The sequence below is a fragment of the Pleurodeles waltl genome, chromosome 6 (genome assembly GCF_031143425.1).
Source record: "Pleurodeles waltl isolate 20211129_DDA chromosome 6, aPleWal1.hap1.20221129, whole genome shotgun sequence".
NCBI lineage: Eukaryota > Metazoa > Chordata > Amphibia > Caudata > Salamandridae > Pleurodeles > Pleurodeles waltl.
Genome location: NC_090445.1, coordinates 602,401,534 through 602,416,144, shown reverse-complemented (window position 1 = coordinate 602,416,144; position 14,611 = coordinate 602,401,534). Strand labels below are relative to the sequence as shown.

The 14,611-nt window shown below is 43.2% G+C and overlaps 1 protein-coding gene across 3 annotated transcripts in view; it reads right to left on the bottom strand.

The window, feature by feature from the left end:
• LOC138300034 (translocator protein-like) overlaps positions 1 to 14,163 on the bottom strand; it is a 69,449-nt gene extending 55,286 nt beyond the window's left edge. For 2 of the 3 annotated variants that reach the window (XM_069238862.1, XM_069238863.1), the window contains exon 1: positions 13,982 to 14,163. The gene's annotated coding sequence lies outside the window, so the exon portion shown is untranslated. The remainder of the gene's footprint in view (positions 1 to 13,981) is intronic. The other variant, XM_069238861.1, reaches the window with a different exon arrangement.
• Between the last annotated feature and the right edge of the window lie 448 nt (positions 14,164 to 14,611).

Sequence of the window (14,611 nt, the reverse complement as noted above, 5' to 3'; positions counted from 1 at the left end):
TCTTGGACAAGCAAAGCAGACAACTCATAACAGAGAAAGCCGAAAGCATGCTAGGCCGAGCACTTCAAAGAATATTGAACACGCCAGTACCAACAAGCAAAGTGGGCATCCAAGATGCAGAGACTGACTTGGATGTGAACACTGTCTCACCACAGAAGCAAAAAATCATCACTTCTATTCGCTCCTGGCCACGACAACCTGAATGCGGAAATGTTCAGTGCAGACCCTGAAACATCAATCAAGATCCTCCAACCATTGTTTGCGTCAACTTGGGAGGGGAAGAAAGTACCAGATGACTGGACCCATCCAAAAAGGGAGCATTAACCAACTGTAACAACTTGTGTGGGATCACCCTTCTTTTAATCCTGAGTAAAATGTTGGCAAAAATCATTATACTAAGCATTTCTGATGCTATGGACAAGCAGTTAAAAAAAGAACAGGCTGGGTTCCACGAGAGCAGAGAGAAAGTTGAACAGATCCTTACTCTACACATCATCACAGAGCAGTGCATGGCATGGCAAAGACAACTATTCATCAGCTTAATTGATTTTGAGAAAGCCTTTGATAGTCATCTCCTCATCAAGAACTTTAATGATAATTTTACCTGAAAGGTGGGAGATAGTAAGTATAGCTTAGAAGTCAAGGTCTGTGTAAGACAGGGATGCGTAATATCAGCACAGCTCTTTAACATAGTCATTGACTGGGTGATGTGACGCACAACTAAAAATCAAGCCAGATGCATCAGATGCCTTATTATCAACACTGGAGGACCTTGACTACGCATAAGATCTAGCCTCGCTCTCTCAAAAACACACCCCAGCAAATGCAGGAAAAAACGATATTGAGAAAAAGATGGAGAACGATAGGACACACCATCAGAAAAGAACACGATTCCATCCCAAGAACAGCTTGCCAGTGGACCCCAGAAAGCAAATGAAAGAGAGGCAAGCCAAAGAAAACCTGGAAGCAAACTGTGGAAACAAGAATGAAGGCCCTGAACCACAGCTGGGGCACCATACAGAAACCTACCCAAGACAGTCAGGAGTAGAGATCCTTTGTTCCTGCCCTACATGCAGGTCTGCACAATGGGAAGTAAGTACGTAAGCTGTATGTCTATGCATACATCTGGGAAAAAACAGCAAGTGTATGGAAGTTGATGTCAATTGTTTTCAATTATCTTTTCAATGTTTGCTCTCTTTTCACTTGCATGTGAGTAAAGAACATATTACTATTAGCTTAGACTATGTGATATATATGTGGGATAGAAACAATTTACCTGCACCTCATTGTATACTGCTTTAATTGTTTTGACTCTAATTAAAAAAAAAATACATAAGCACCATTGCGCCACCATTCTTCAAAGACCAGGAGAACCTCTGATGGATTTGGAGACTTAGGGTTATATTTATGAGCCCCTTGTGCTGCCAGTGCATCACTTTTTATGATGCAGTGGTAGCACAGACCTCCAAATCATATCTATGAGGCCATGCAAAGCCACTTTGTGTGGCTTTGAATGGCCTCAGAGATTTGGAGTAAGGCAAGGCAGTGCAAATCGTTGCACTGTCTTAATCTGCATTAGGGAGGCATTCCACGGGCGCTGCAGTTGGTGTTCCCACGCAAAACCAACAGATTTTGATACATACCCAGATTTACAAGGACTTGAAAACCTGGAAATGCACCAAAACCTTACACCTCCCCAGGGGAGGCGCAATGATGAGAAATACCTTTATTCCTGCTTGTTTTTTCTTTCTGGAAAGAGGAAAAAGCCTCCCATGATTGTTTTTGTGCATGAAGGTAGCATTGTTTTTGTGCAGGAAAGTGTCCCTACCTGCACAAAAACAATCCTGCATGCAACGCAGACACATGCACCATGGTGCAAGTGTGCCTGCGTTGGTGCTAGGCAGACAATTGTGCACCAGCGCAGGGGGAAAGGACAGGAACGCACCATATGCTATAGATACAGCACATTCCCGCTCTTTCACTTTGACGCAGGGCTGCCCAGGCCCCTTAGCATTCCAGTTTCTTGGCTTAGGTCAAATTTTGGACATTAGTGATTGTCCACCACAGTGTAATCTTTCCTTGCTTAGATGTGGTTTGAGGGACACGGGACTACGTTTTCATCAATTTTTATTGAGTTTTCATGTTACAGAACTTTTAGTGGGCATACTCACCATGACCGTGAACATGTCCATAGTATATTCATAATTGTACCCAAATTGCCTCCAGCAGGTCATAGGTCTGAAATTGCCAAATTTATTCACTCTGTTGTTGGGGGCATGTAGAGCTAGACAAGATCTTGTAAAGCGTTTCTCGCTCCTGTGTGTGGTGCACTAAGTGGTTTGCCCATGTGTCAATTCCACTTCTTATGCTCTACCGTGTTATTGGGGTATTTTTTCCATTGTCTCTGATATGCAAACATTTCTGGGGGCATGTGCGTTAAGACTGCATATATTCTGGAGACCGGGTGTTGTGTAGTTGTTAAGGTTTGTGAAAATGTATCTAAGATTGCAAGGGGTCTTGTGACACCCTCCTTTATGGAGGGTTGCATGGCCCGATGTCAAAGGTGCAGACAGTAATATCTTTTCTTCTTCCGAATGGTGTGACAAAGAGCACATTTTTTGTGGTAAAGATTGCAAATCTAAAACAGCCGTGTGTCTTTCATGTCTGACAGTGTAAAGTCCGAGTTCGCTACATTGGGTGACATTGGAGATGGGTAGTTAGTTCTATGTCTCTTATGTCTAATCAGACAGTCCCACATATTGAGATGAACACTGAGAAAGGCGATTCTCCCTAACCATGACACAGCATGACTATGCCAAGATTTCCAGAGTACTTCTGTCTCCCTAAGGAGTTTAAAGTTGCTTCTGGCACATTCATAGAGGCCAGGAGTTAAGAAGATCCTTAAGTAAGTAGCCTGTTTAGTGTCCATTTGAATGGTGTCTTAGCCTGCAGATGTGAGGCCTAGTTTCCCCACATACCTCCTTGCCAGCATTGATCCTTTGGATTTGTAAAACTTGATTTCGAGGCCTGTTAACGAGTGAAACTCCTCCAATAAGTGTCTGTGGCCAGAACAGAATATCATCTGCAAAGACTGACATCGTAAATGTATCTCAGAAATCAAATATCCTAATTAGCTCCTGCTCTCTAATGTTCTGCAACAATGGTTCAAGTAGAGTGAGAGAATTCTGGGGGTGAGAGGGATGTTTTGCCGATTACCCGTTTTCTGCCCAAGCGTGAAGCATAAAGCGCATCAACCCAGCTCCTGAATCCGTCTCTGATCCCCAAATTTAGACAGTGCTGCCTTCAACATGCTTCCCTGCTGAATCATTCTCCGCATCCGAGGACAACACTACCTATTCCTTGTGATGTTTCGTTACCAAGTCTATTAGATAAAGAACATTTTTATTGTATTGTTGCTAGTTACTCTGTTCGGGATAAAGCTGTTCTGGTTGGTGTGTCTCAGGAGCAGTAAAGCCCCTATCATGGTTTCCATTACATTGGCGAAAATCTTAGCAGCCGCATACAACAGGGGCATCAGAGATACCATAAGCACAAAGCAGGATTAATGGCTGGTTTTGCTTTCAAGCCAAGTCAAGGTAAGTGTGGCCTCAGCTACTGCTGAAGGCGATCTCCAGGAGCTATCAAGTCTATTAAATACCTCTGCAAGGATCTGGGCTAATAAAGGAGCAAATTGCTTATAAAATGCTGGTGTGTAGCCATCTTCGCCATGGAGTTTACTGACTTTCATGTTCTTTGCTGCAGCTAGTACTTCAGTGACCATTATGGGTTCATCGAATTGCCTGTCGCTTATGTATGACTGGAAGGAAGTGTGATGGAGCTCAAATAAATGTTTGTTGCTGCAGAGTCTGACGGAGAGGCGATATACAGGTTCTGATAGTACGCATGAAAACCTCACAGATTGCTCCCATGACGTGCTTGAACTTCTTCCTTTGCACTCCTAAATTCCCCCAGTGTACCGCCACGCTGAGTTTGCTCAGAGCTTGTTTGCTTGCAGGGCACTTGCTTTGTGAGGAACGGATTTGGTCTCTCACTGAGGTGAGCTGTCTCCCAATCTTCTTGGATAGGATTAATTTGTGCATTTGTCCCAGGATTACCAATTCCATAAGAAGACGTTTGCATGCAGTTTTCCTTATGAGTCGGATGCAGCTTGCCTCCTTCACAAATACCACTTTCACAACTACTTTAAGGTTGTCCCACATCACTCCCAGACTAAGCTCTCCAGTCTTTTAAGAGCGAAACACTTCTGTATTAATAAATTTAAAAAAAATAAAATTGGAACAGATTCTTTAATGTCCTATGGTAATGATAAGATAGGTTTACTTAGCCTGCTGCTTATAGTGTTCGTATATGAAATAACAAATCAGATGTCTATTGTCATTAATTGTAATCCCAGCAGGTTGGTTGAACTTTTTATCTGCCTGTAACTGTCCATTTAATGTTTTTCTAAACTGCAACTGTTGCTGCAAGCACCGCAAAAAAAAAAGAAAACCTTTTCGTGTATTATATAACTGAACATAATTATGGCTATTGGGGCAGTTTGAGTAAACGTGCAGAAGGGTCATGGTCAGTGATTTGGTCATGATAAAAACCTGGTGTACATTTGTGTATCGAATAAAAAACATGTACAAGACACAATCAGATGCATTGTCTTCATGGGCGATGTAATGACATCTTCCAAGAAATATAATAATAAAATGCTACCTTTCCTTAAGTCAAATACCTGGCTTTAAATGGTCCAGTGGAGGAGACCACATGAAAGTTAAATATTTTTTAACAATGTTTCCTTATTATGGTGTCATTGTTTAGGGACATCTAGCTGGCATTTAATGCACAGCTGTAATTGATTTGTACAAGTCTTAAGACAGCTACACAGATGGTATAAAGTATTAAACCTAATAATTTGTATGCCGCAAACATGATAGGTTGAATTTATCAGTGAAATGGGGACATGTTTCTGCCATCCACTGAAAGTAATTTTGATCTGAGGGGAAGTATTAATAGTGGAACAGCCGAAATAGGTGTATCCATGGTTTAGTCTAGTGTAAATGAAAATACAGTGGGACCATTTGTGACTAAATAATGATAAGAGATAACCATTTGACTAATTTGGACTCAATCCTCAAACCCCTTTTTGTGGCTTTAGAGGAGAAATTAACATTACTAATCAATTCTAAATTTGAGCAGCTACAAGAATCTGTTTTCAAATTTTTGTCTCAAGAGTCTACTATAAAAACTGGTACAAATTCCACTTCTTCTACTCGGAAATTGGCGTCTGATCCCAAACCCTCAGAGCAGGCTAATTGCTCAACGAATCATAATCAACTCTCGTCTTACGCCATACCCACTTGTGGCTCTCATGATGATCCATTAATCGATCCCTTGCCCGCTTTGACTGGTGGTGTGACTGCCTTATTGAAGCCTGATACAGTTTTCAAGCCTAGATCTTTTTCCAGCACAAAGGAGGTTCTACAGCTTCCACCGGATAGCTTGCCTTATGTTTTAGTTCTAGCTAACGTGCCCCCTCTTGACCGTACCCAGAAGGAAGATACTCATGCTCTAATAAGGAAGTGTGCACACTGGACGAGCCGAAAACTTAGATACCAAGATGATCTAAATAATAGAATAATTATGGCAAGAAGGGTGAAGTGGGTAGGTTTGTCCAAAAAAGTACATGAAGGTGATTGTATAGTGATCAATTTTGCAAATTCTCACCTTGTTAACTATTTGCTGGAGACTCTACCATTGTGTGTGAAAGGGGATGGTGGGATCAAAATGTATTCATTAAACTTTTTTTATGGGCCAACCACTCTATCACTTCCTTTTATGAAGGTTTCCCACGGCCAAAATATAGTTCTGCCAAAGGTACCTTCATGGAACCCCACCGTCGATCCTGAGGGCAACCAAAATCATTCCTCCCTTGATGCAATTGATTGACAAATGGAGGGGTTGGGGCTTCTAAATGATACTATACAGGAAAACGAGTTGGTTGGAGGGCATACACTTTTGGAATTGCCTACAGGGTCTGATGAGCCAGTTAGCTTATCACAGAATATAACAGATACGGCCATAATTAAGGGGCCTGGGATAATGTCCCAGCAAAGTAATGAACTTTTATCCTTAATTAGTTGGAACATTGCTGGGCTACGTTCTAAAGCTGAAAACTTAGAATGGTTGGAGTTTGTATCCACATTTGATATCATTTGTCTTCAAGAAACTTGGCATACGGCACCCTTTTATTTAGATGGCTACTATTCTGTGTCCCAGCCAGCTCTTCCATCTAGAGCGGGCAGAGCAAGTGGCGGGCTCCTGGTACTTGTGTCATTATTACTTCCAAAAATCAAGGTTTCCTTGATTTGGTCCTCTGCTTTTTTCTTGGTGGTTTTATTATCAATGACCGGGCGGAAAGACATCTTACTCTTAAATTTTTATAATAATATTCCTAGTACCACCCTGCCAGGAAGCCTCGAAGAGCTTACAGATTTGTTAGACTCTGCTGGAAAACTCCAGGACAGGGAATTTTATATGATTTGGGTTGGAGATTTTAATGTTCAATTGTGTAATCATGAATTACCTCATCTGTGTGGCGTCTCCTCAGAAGGCAGAGTCACTCACTCATTTTATCCACTCTAATTCAGGTAATGCCTTGAATACCCTTATTTATAAATTTGATCTCGCTTTTGCAAGGGATATGACAAACAGTCGGACAAGGGAAATACCCACCTATACAGGGAGCACGAATGGCAGTATTATTGATTTTATCCTTATCTGTCCTTTACTTTCACGTTCAATGGTGGATTTTAAAATTATATCTCACTGTGCCAGTGACCATAATCCCTTGAGCATAAAATTAGCTTTTAAAACTAGGGATATTTTACCTAGGATAGTACATAAAGTCAAAGAGGTATCTAAAAGAAATTCTGGCCCCCGTATGAGATGGGAGAGAGTAAATCCAAACACCTTTCATGAGGTCCTCATAATTCAAAATAAGGACCACATTAATACTTGTTTGGCCCTGCAATCCACTTGCGACCATTTTATAACTGCTTTTGAGTCGTTAAACTGTGCTATTTCTGAGGCACTGAAGTGTGCCCAACATCCTAAAGGCGTAAAACCTCAACTGTGGTTTAATTCGGCCTGTACGGCTGCCCATAGAGATCTAAAGACAGCTATTAAAACTATTCCATTCAGCCGCGATTTAGTTAAACTGGCTAGGGGCCGATACAAGTCATTTCTTGAGGAAATAAAGAATGAAATACGCACTAGCGCTTGGGAAGTTCTCATGGCAGCCACAGAACTGCAGGACCCTTCTCAATTTTGGAAGGTGGTTAATCATCCATATTACTCAGGGCAGGCAAATAGGGAGGACGACTGTCTGATACCAGAGGGGGTCTGGGTAGAACATTTTTCAACTGTATTTCAGTCCGTAAATAATCCTAATTATGGGGAGGTGGCATGTGCCCTCCCACGTTTGGCCACTCCCATTCCAATCAAGAGTGGTATTTTACTTGAGGCATATGAGATCAGTGCAGCAATAAATAAAATGAAAATAAGGAAAGCCCCCGGTCCCGATGGGGTTCCAGTGGACTTATTTAAATCTCTACCTGATTTGTGGGTCCCACTAATCACAAATGTTTTGAATAGTGCTATTCAAAGTTCTATTCCTTCCTCATGGTTAACGGCAATACTTGTCCCGACATTTAAAAAGGGTAATAGGCTTGACCCCTTTTGCTATAGACCTATCTCGCTCATTGACTCCACGGCAAAGATTCTGGGGAGTGTCATTTTGACCTGGCTTGAGGAGTGGGTTGCAAGGACAAACATTCTATCCCCAATTCAATATGGGTTTAGGCCTGGATTAGGCACAGTGGATCAGGCCCTAAATTTACATCCTATTCTTAGCAAATATGTTATTGCAAAAAGGTAATCTATCCACTTAGCCTTTATAGATCTGTCCAGTGCTTTTGATATGGTGAACAGAGCAAAATTGTGGGAAATAATGGACACAATGGGGAACGAGCAAGATCTGTTGGATTTGATTAAACGCTTGAACTCTGACCTTACTATTATAATTCAGTTTGGACAACATGGCGAAAGATCCCATCCCCTTGCATCCAATCGGGGTGTTAGACAGGGCTGCACTTTGGCACCTTTTTCATTTCTGTTGTACATAAATGGCTTGTATAGTTATTTAGCCCAAATGGTAAGGATTTCCCAAGGATGAGTTTTAGACAATTGCCGATTTTATTATATGCCGACGCCGCCGTTTTAATTGCTCGCACGGCCAATGGCCTACAGACTCTTTTGGATCTTTTTCTAACGCATACACAAGAGCTTGATTTGAAAGTTAATTTTAAAAAGTCACATGTTATGGTTCGCGGCCCTAAAAACACACACACTAAGGGGGTCATTCTGACCCTGGCGGTAAAATCCGCTAGGGCCAACGACCGCGGGAGCACCGCCAACAGGCTGGCGGTGCTCCCATGGGCATTCTGACCGCGGAGGTACAGCCGCGGTCAGAAACAGAAAACCGGCGGTGTACCGCCGGTTTCCCGCTGCCCTGGGGAATCCTCCATGGCGGCGCAGCTTGCTGCGCCGCCATGGGGATTCCGGCCCCCATACCGCCATCCTGTTCCTGGCGGTTTTGGCCGCCAGGAACAGAATGGCGGTATGGGGTGTTGTGGGGCCCCTGGGGGCCCCTGCAGTGCCCATGCCAATGGCATGGGCACTGCAGGGGCCCCCATAACAGAGCCCCACAAAGATTTTCAGTGTCTGCGATGCAGACACTGAAAATCGCGACGGGTGCAACTGCACCCGTCGCACCCCTTCCACTCCGCCGGCTCCATTCGGAGCTGGCATCCTCATGGAAGGGTGTTTCCCGCTGGGCTGGGCTGGGGGGGCGGCCTTCTGGCGGTCGCCCGCCAGCCCAGCGGGAAACCCAGAATACCCGCGGCGGTCTTTTGACCGCGCAGCGGTATTCTGGCGGTTCCAGCCAGGCCGGCGGCTTCCGCCGCCGGCCGGGGTCAGAATGACCCCCTAAATGGGAGAAAATGCTTTAACAAAGGTAAAAGATTTTTGTTATCTAGGTCTGTACTTAAGTACCACTCTGTCATGGAAATTTCATTTGAATTTTAAGCTCCAACAACTGGAAAAAAATGTTGAAGCTATTTTTCGCTTTGCCCGTAGATTAGGGCATAGACCGGTTCATCAAATCATCACGCTCTATAAACCCAAATGTGTTTCGGCTGCAACTTATGGGAGTGGCCTCTGGGGATATACCAGTTCAAGTGTACTACAACTGGCAGAGAATACATTTCTCCATCGGCTACTCATGGTGCCCAAGAATGTTGCAAATATTATATGCCATGAGGAGTTGGGAATCCGTTACATTACAGACTTGATAGATATTGCCCCACTTCTGTTATGGATAAATGTATGGTTAAATCCGGCGGCTATTCTAACACATGACTGTATAAAAGACTGTATTTCGTTAGCAAACTCTAACAAAATTCCATGGTTAAATTCTGTTCACAATGGCTTTCGAAACTTGGATTTGGAGTTTATGTATTTTAAACCAGAGCTCTTGCCCTCCAATGCGAAAGAAATTGTTAAACTTCGACACAAAGAACACGTTATGAACCTTAGATATCAAGTGGCAGAGAAATTGAGTTATTTTAATTCATATGTACAAATTTCATTTTCAGATTCATTAGAACCTTATTTTGTATGGTTCCCGATCCCTTCTTCATATTCTTTACTTGCACTTTTTAGATTTAACTTGATCCATTTTAGGGTGGCGTTTCGGACAAAATGCGTGTGGGAAAAAATATTACCGCCATGCCCTTGTGATAATTTTTCAAAACAAAGTACTTGTCATTTTATCTTATTTTGTACACTCTACTCAGCTTCTAGGGAAACTTTTTTATTACCTATTTTGCGTAATTTGCACACCCTTTCTTATAAAGAAGGATTGATCGGCATCCAAAGCCTTTCATCCAAACATATGTGCAGCTCTATTTTAAGTTTTATTAAATCCGCTATCACCATTAGGAACAGATATGAATCAGTAACGTGACTATTTATTAAGGGAATTTAGATATTGTTTACTGTCGTATATGATTTTATAAGTATTTATTATTTTATATTGATTAGCAGGCTTAAGTGGTAAACTTAGATTTTATAGACTTGCAGATCAAAGAGACTTGCCTTTGAACTATGTAATAAGTACTGTATTTTATGATGATTTATATGTATGTATGTGTACTTTTATGGCAATATGCCGAATAAAGTTATTTTGACTACTGACTGACTGACTAAATAATTAGCTGTTTTACAGACATTGACGTTTTCTTCTTCACATTACTTTTCTTTCATTGGAAAATGCATCTTTCAGTATATCATATTTGTGGCACTATATTCCCAGCACTGGTTTTAAAATTTGGTAATTGAACTGTGTGTCACTTTAGGCATGTGTGTACACTTTTGCCAAACTACGTTCAAAGGCAATGTGGTCACTGAAATAGAGTACAGATACAAAGCAGGCAAAAAAAGTCCCTGTTGGGAATAGACGTAGGCACGTGCACCAGAGGAGCAACTCATGAATACACCTGTAGGATTAACCCCCTACAAATATGTCTTTAAGTGTATTAGTCAGTTAAGACTGCAAGTAGGTGCTTTGTGCTAGGAGGCATGGAAAGAACATACAAATTACTTTCTCTAGGAAAGTAGGCTGATGTAATGCATTTCTGCCTGTCTAGAGGGGGCTAATGCTGCCTATATGTATAGGCATGTGTTAGACTGGAACATACAATGAGTGTCATAGTAGGCTTGAAGTCGGTCAGGTCATGCATCCATGCACATCAGCATTGCCAGCAGGAACCCTCCATCCTTCCATACTCACATTGGTGGCAGGAATGTGATACCGCTGTTAGCCCAATGCTCTTTTGTTAGACCAAAAGGATAGGTCGCATCTCAGTTTCTTATTAAAACCAAACACACCTTCAAATGCATGTCTTCTTAGTGGATCACAATTAAAACAAGAAGTACTCTGGGTTAGAACGAAACAAAACTGACTCATTCAAAATTCCTATGGTTACAAATAGGATACCAGCCCAAACCCTCCACCACAGATTAAAATACCAACTTTTTCCAGGGCTCCCTTCCACACAGAAAGAACTGGTACCTTTGCAGAGCCAAGGGCTGGAGGAACAGACACCAGAGCCAAGAGCTGTACAGCCATGAGCCAAGCAACATTCAGCAGAGTCCCCAAGGCTATCCTCCTTTCTATTGAGTCTTCACAAGGCATGGACTGAGATAGATTGCCAGATCCAAAACGCAAACTCCTTGGTAGACCGTAAGGGAACAAAGTGCCGCAGGACACCACTGTGAGCAACTAACCCCCAGGGGAGTTACAGGGCACTGGGAAAACACTTACTTCCCAGTGTGTGGGGCCCAGTCGCAGCCAAACAGTTTGCACCCTTAGATGGAGATCACTAGTATCAGCCCTACACAAAGGTGGACTCGATAAGAGCATTAGGATACATTTATCCCACAATTGCATGCAACAAGGCAAGTTGTGTGTTTCACTGTTTAGAGTAGGTGGAGGGAATTTTTGGGAGAAGTAAGAACACTACCACTCATGGAGGTTTGAGGTGCTTCACTAGTATATGTTTTGGAGGAGGCATTAGGATATGGGACAGCAGTACTACGATTAAGTAAATGTTTACTTATGGTTTTCTTGAGAGTCAAGGTCATTATTTCGTCCGGCTGCAATCGGAGAAACTGTTAATAAATGATGAGTGTGGCACAATGCCAGCTACATCTCTTAATGCTGCATTTGGACATTTTTGAAGAGTGGCTTTATGTGCCCACAATTCAACATTGAGGCATGTAATCATCACGTACAGCAACTGTCTATGGTATGTGAACACTCATGCCAAGCAGTGTGCCCGTTCCTGTGTAGGTGATGGCAAGCAGTATTTAGTTTCACACGGAGGAGTGCCTCCTGATGTGATAGTGTAGTGCACTTAGTGGGATACATTGGTTACGCATGTGCGATTGGAAAGATATTGTAATAAATACTAAACCCAAGACTTGGATCACGCGTATTCATTTAAGCAGCAGGAGAGCTCCTGAAAATCTCATAATCTAGTCATCAAGTTTCTTTAAACTTTTCCAGGCCAGCTAAGGGTTCCCATCCCTAATATTTGTTGTATACGTTTGATTTGATTAAGGGGACACCCAGTGACCGATGCTACAATATGCCTCAAATCCAAAACTGACATCATGATACAAAGCAACATTCTAGAATGACTGTCCACAATGCAGGTCTTGACAAAAGTAACCTTTTTTCTCTACAGTACATATCTTCTTTAATTCAGCAGTAATGCCAGAGGAACTTGTTTTGTATTTTGTAGTAGCAAATTATGAATTTCTTAGTAGTTTGTGTTAGTATGACCTCATGTCAGATGTGACTGTTTTATTCAATTCTGGCTTTTGATCCATCATCAGTTTGTATTTTGAGCTTTGTAATTTACAGTCTGCAGTGCCAGTGTGCCTGTGTATTGCTGTTGGGTAAAATACAATGGCGATCCGAGGATGTGGAGCAAATACAGGCTTGTCCCCTAGACAGCTGTATTACAGGTTAGTTGGTGTGCCGGCTTCAGGGGCTTCTAGTTGAGGGGGTGTGAGGTACCATGCACAGAAGCTTCACTAACCTAATCAGTATGTTCCTGGTTTCTAAGATATCCCTGTACAATTTGGGGGTGCCTGTCTCAATCAATATCTGTACTTTTGGCCATTTGAGATTCAGTGAGTCATAAGGACAAAGCCCAATAAAGTTCTACCACAAGTAGATCACTATTAAAGAAAATGTACATCGGTGCTTGAGATTGAAGGTGGATAAAAGAATGAAGCATCAGGGCCACAGTAATGCCAGGACAGCAAGCAGCTAAATGGAGAACTTCTGTCCCTGGTGTTTCTACACGTGCCATCAGGTAAGCACCATAGGACAAAAGATTCAATCACTCCAAATGAGGGTAGTCTGAATTTATAATAGCCTGTGCGGCTTTCAGCACTGTGAACGAAAACCGAAACAATGGCAAAGTAAACAACAACAGGCTAGATCATTAACAGAAACCATGGAAGGCCTTAACCACCTTGACGAAGTAGCCCCCTGGCTTTGCTTTCTAGGTTGTAACAGATTTGGTGGTTATTTTACGACATTACACCCACAGTCAAACAGAATTTATAGCAATTACGAGGCAGACCTAGTAATAGCCCCATTAAGTCTGGAAAGATACCAGTTTCTTCCAGCACAATGAGAACAGATGCGCTGTGACTCGTGGGATGTGGGATAAGCTCCTTTCAGAGCTCGCTCATGCCGGTGTGTTAAGTTTTTGAAAGCAACGTCAGAAGGGATGCAACAAAGCCTCATCGGGACCCGATCCTTCAAAGGGGTCCATTCAGCCTAAGGCTTCTGAATGTTTATGAGAGACGGGATTCTCTGGGGGCCCTCAGCACATTCTACAGGTGGCCCCCTCAATTAGTGTTACACTTCCGCATGTCGGGTGCGTTCTTCGAGTTGCTCGGTGGTGGAGCCCCGCAAAAAGCTCTGATTCGCCATTGCATTGATCGTGTTTTGTGGCTAGCTGTATATCGAATGTGTAGTTTTTCCCTTGAAACCAACTTGAAACTGCGAGTTGGTGCGGGAGGGTACTCGTTGCGCGCGGCGGCCCCTGTTAACCTAAGCCTAAGGACGAGCCCTGGTCTTCTGTGCGATCGAAGACGCAAGCGGCGGTTGTTGGCTGAGGTAGGTAGGGCTGTTGTGCGCGAGAGAGGCCCAGTCCATATCGCATGAGGGGTGCTGGGTTTCCTGTCTCGTATTGCAACTTCTGCTTTCCCGTACGGTTATTTGTGCTAAACTGCTGTCCACCCCCATACAATGAATAAACCCCAGACCTACCTCTGCCGGTGCTGTTATGTTGCTGCCTTTGCTGAGTGAGCCTTGTAAGAAGTAGCACGCGAGCCTTGTGTGATATATCGTAGGCGCGGCGGCGTGAGCGGGACAGGGGAGGGTAGAGGTGTTATCGGACTGTACCGCAGCGAGCGTTCTGGGGCAATAAGCACACCCTGGTGTGCCCCCCTCCTGTGTGCGGCAGGATATGAAGGGTGTTCCCATACGGGCGCCAACCACAGGCCAGTGCGCCTTTATCTCTGAAACCAGACAGAGCGGGAATCTCTAAACCCACGCCCTGTAGCTAGCAGTAAGTGCGATATACAAAACCATCTAGATGGTTCCTTGGTTTCTCGCACATTCAATTAACGGAGCAAAGTGACATAACGAGTGCTGCGTTACCACATTTCATTGCCGCATACTTAGTTAATAGTATCTTGCATTCTCATCTCTGATGGGTAGCGTGGCAGGTGAGTGTACCAGCGTGCTTTGTGACTTGTCCCGCCGAGGTTCGCATTCCGTTTGACCCGCCTGCGCATTTTCTCGTATTGGCCCAGACAAAGCTTGTACTTTTTGGATTGCGCAACAGCAAAACCACGCATTAGGGAACTGCACTTCCAACTGTGTTATATAAAAAGA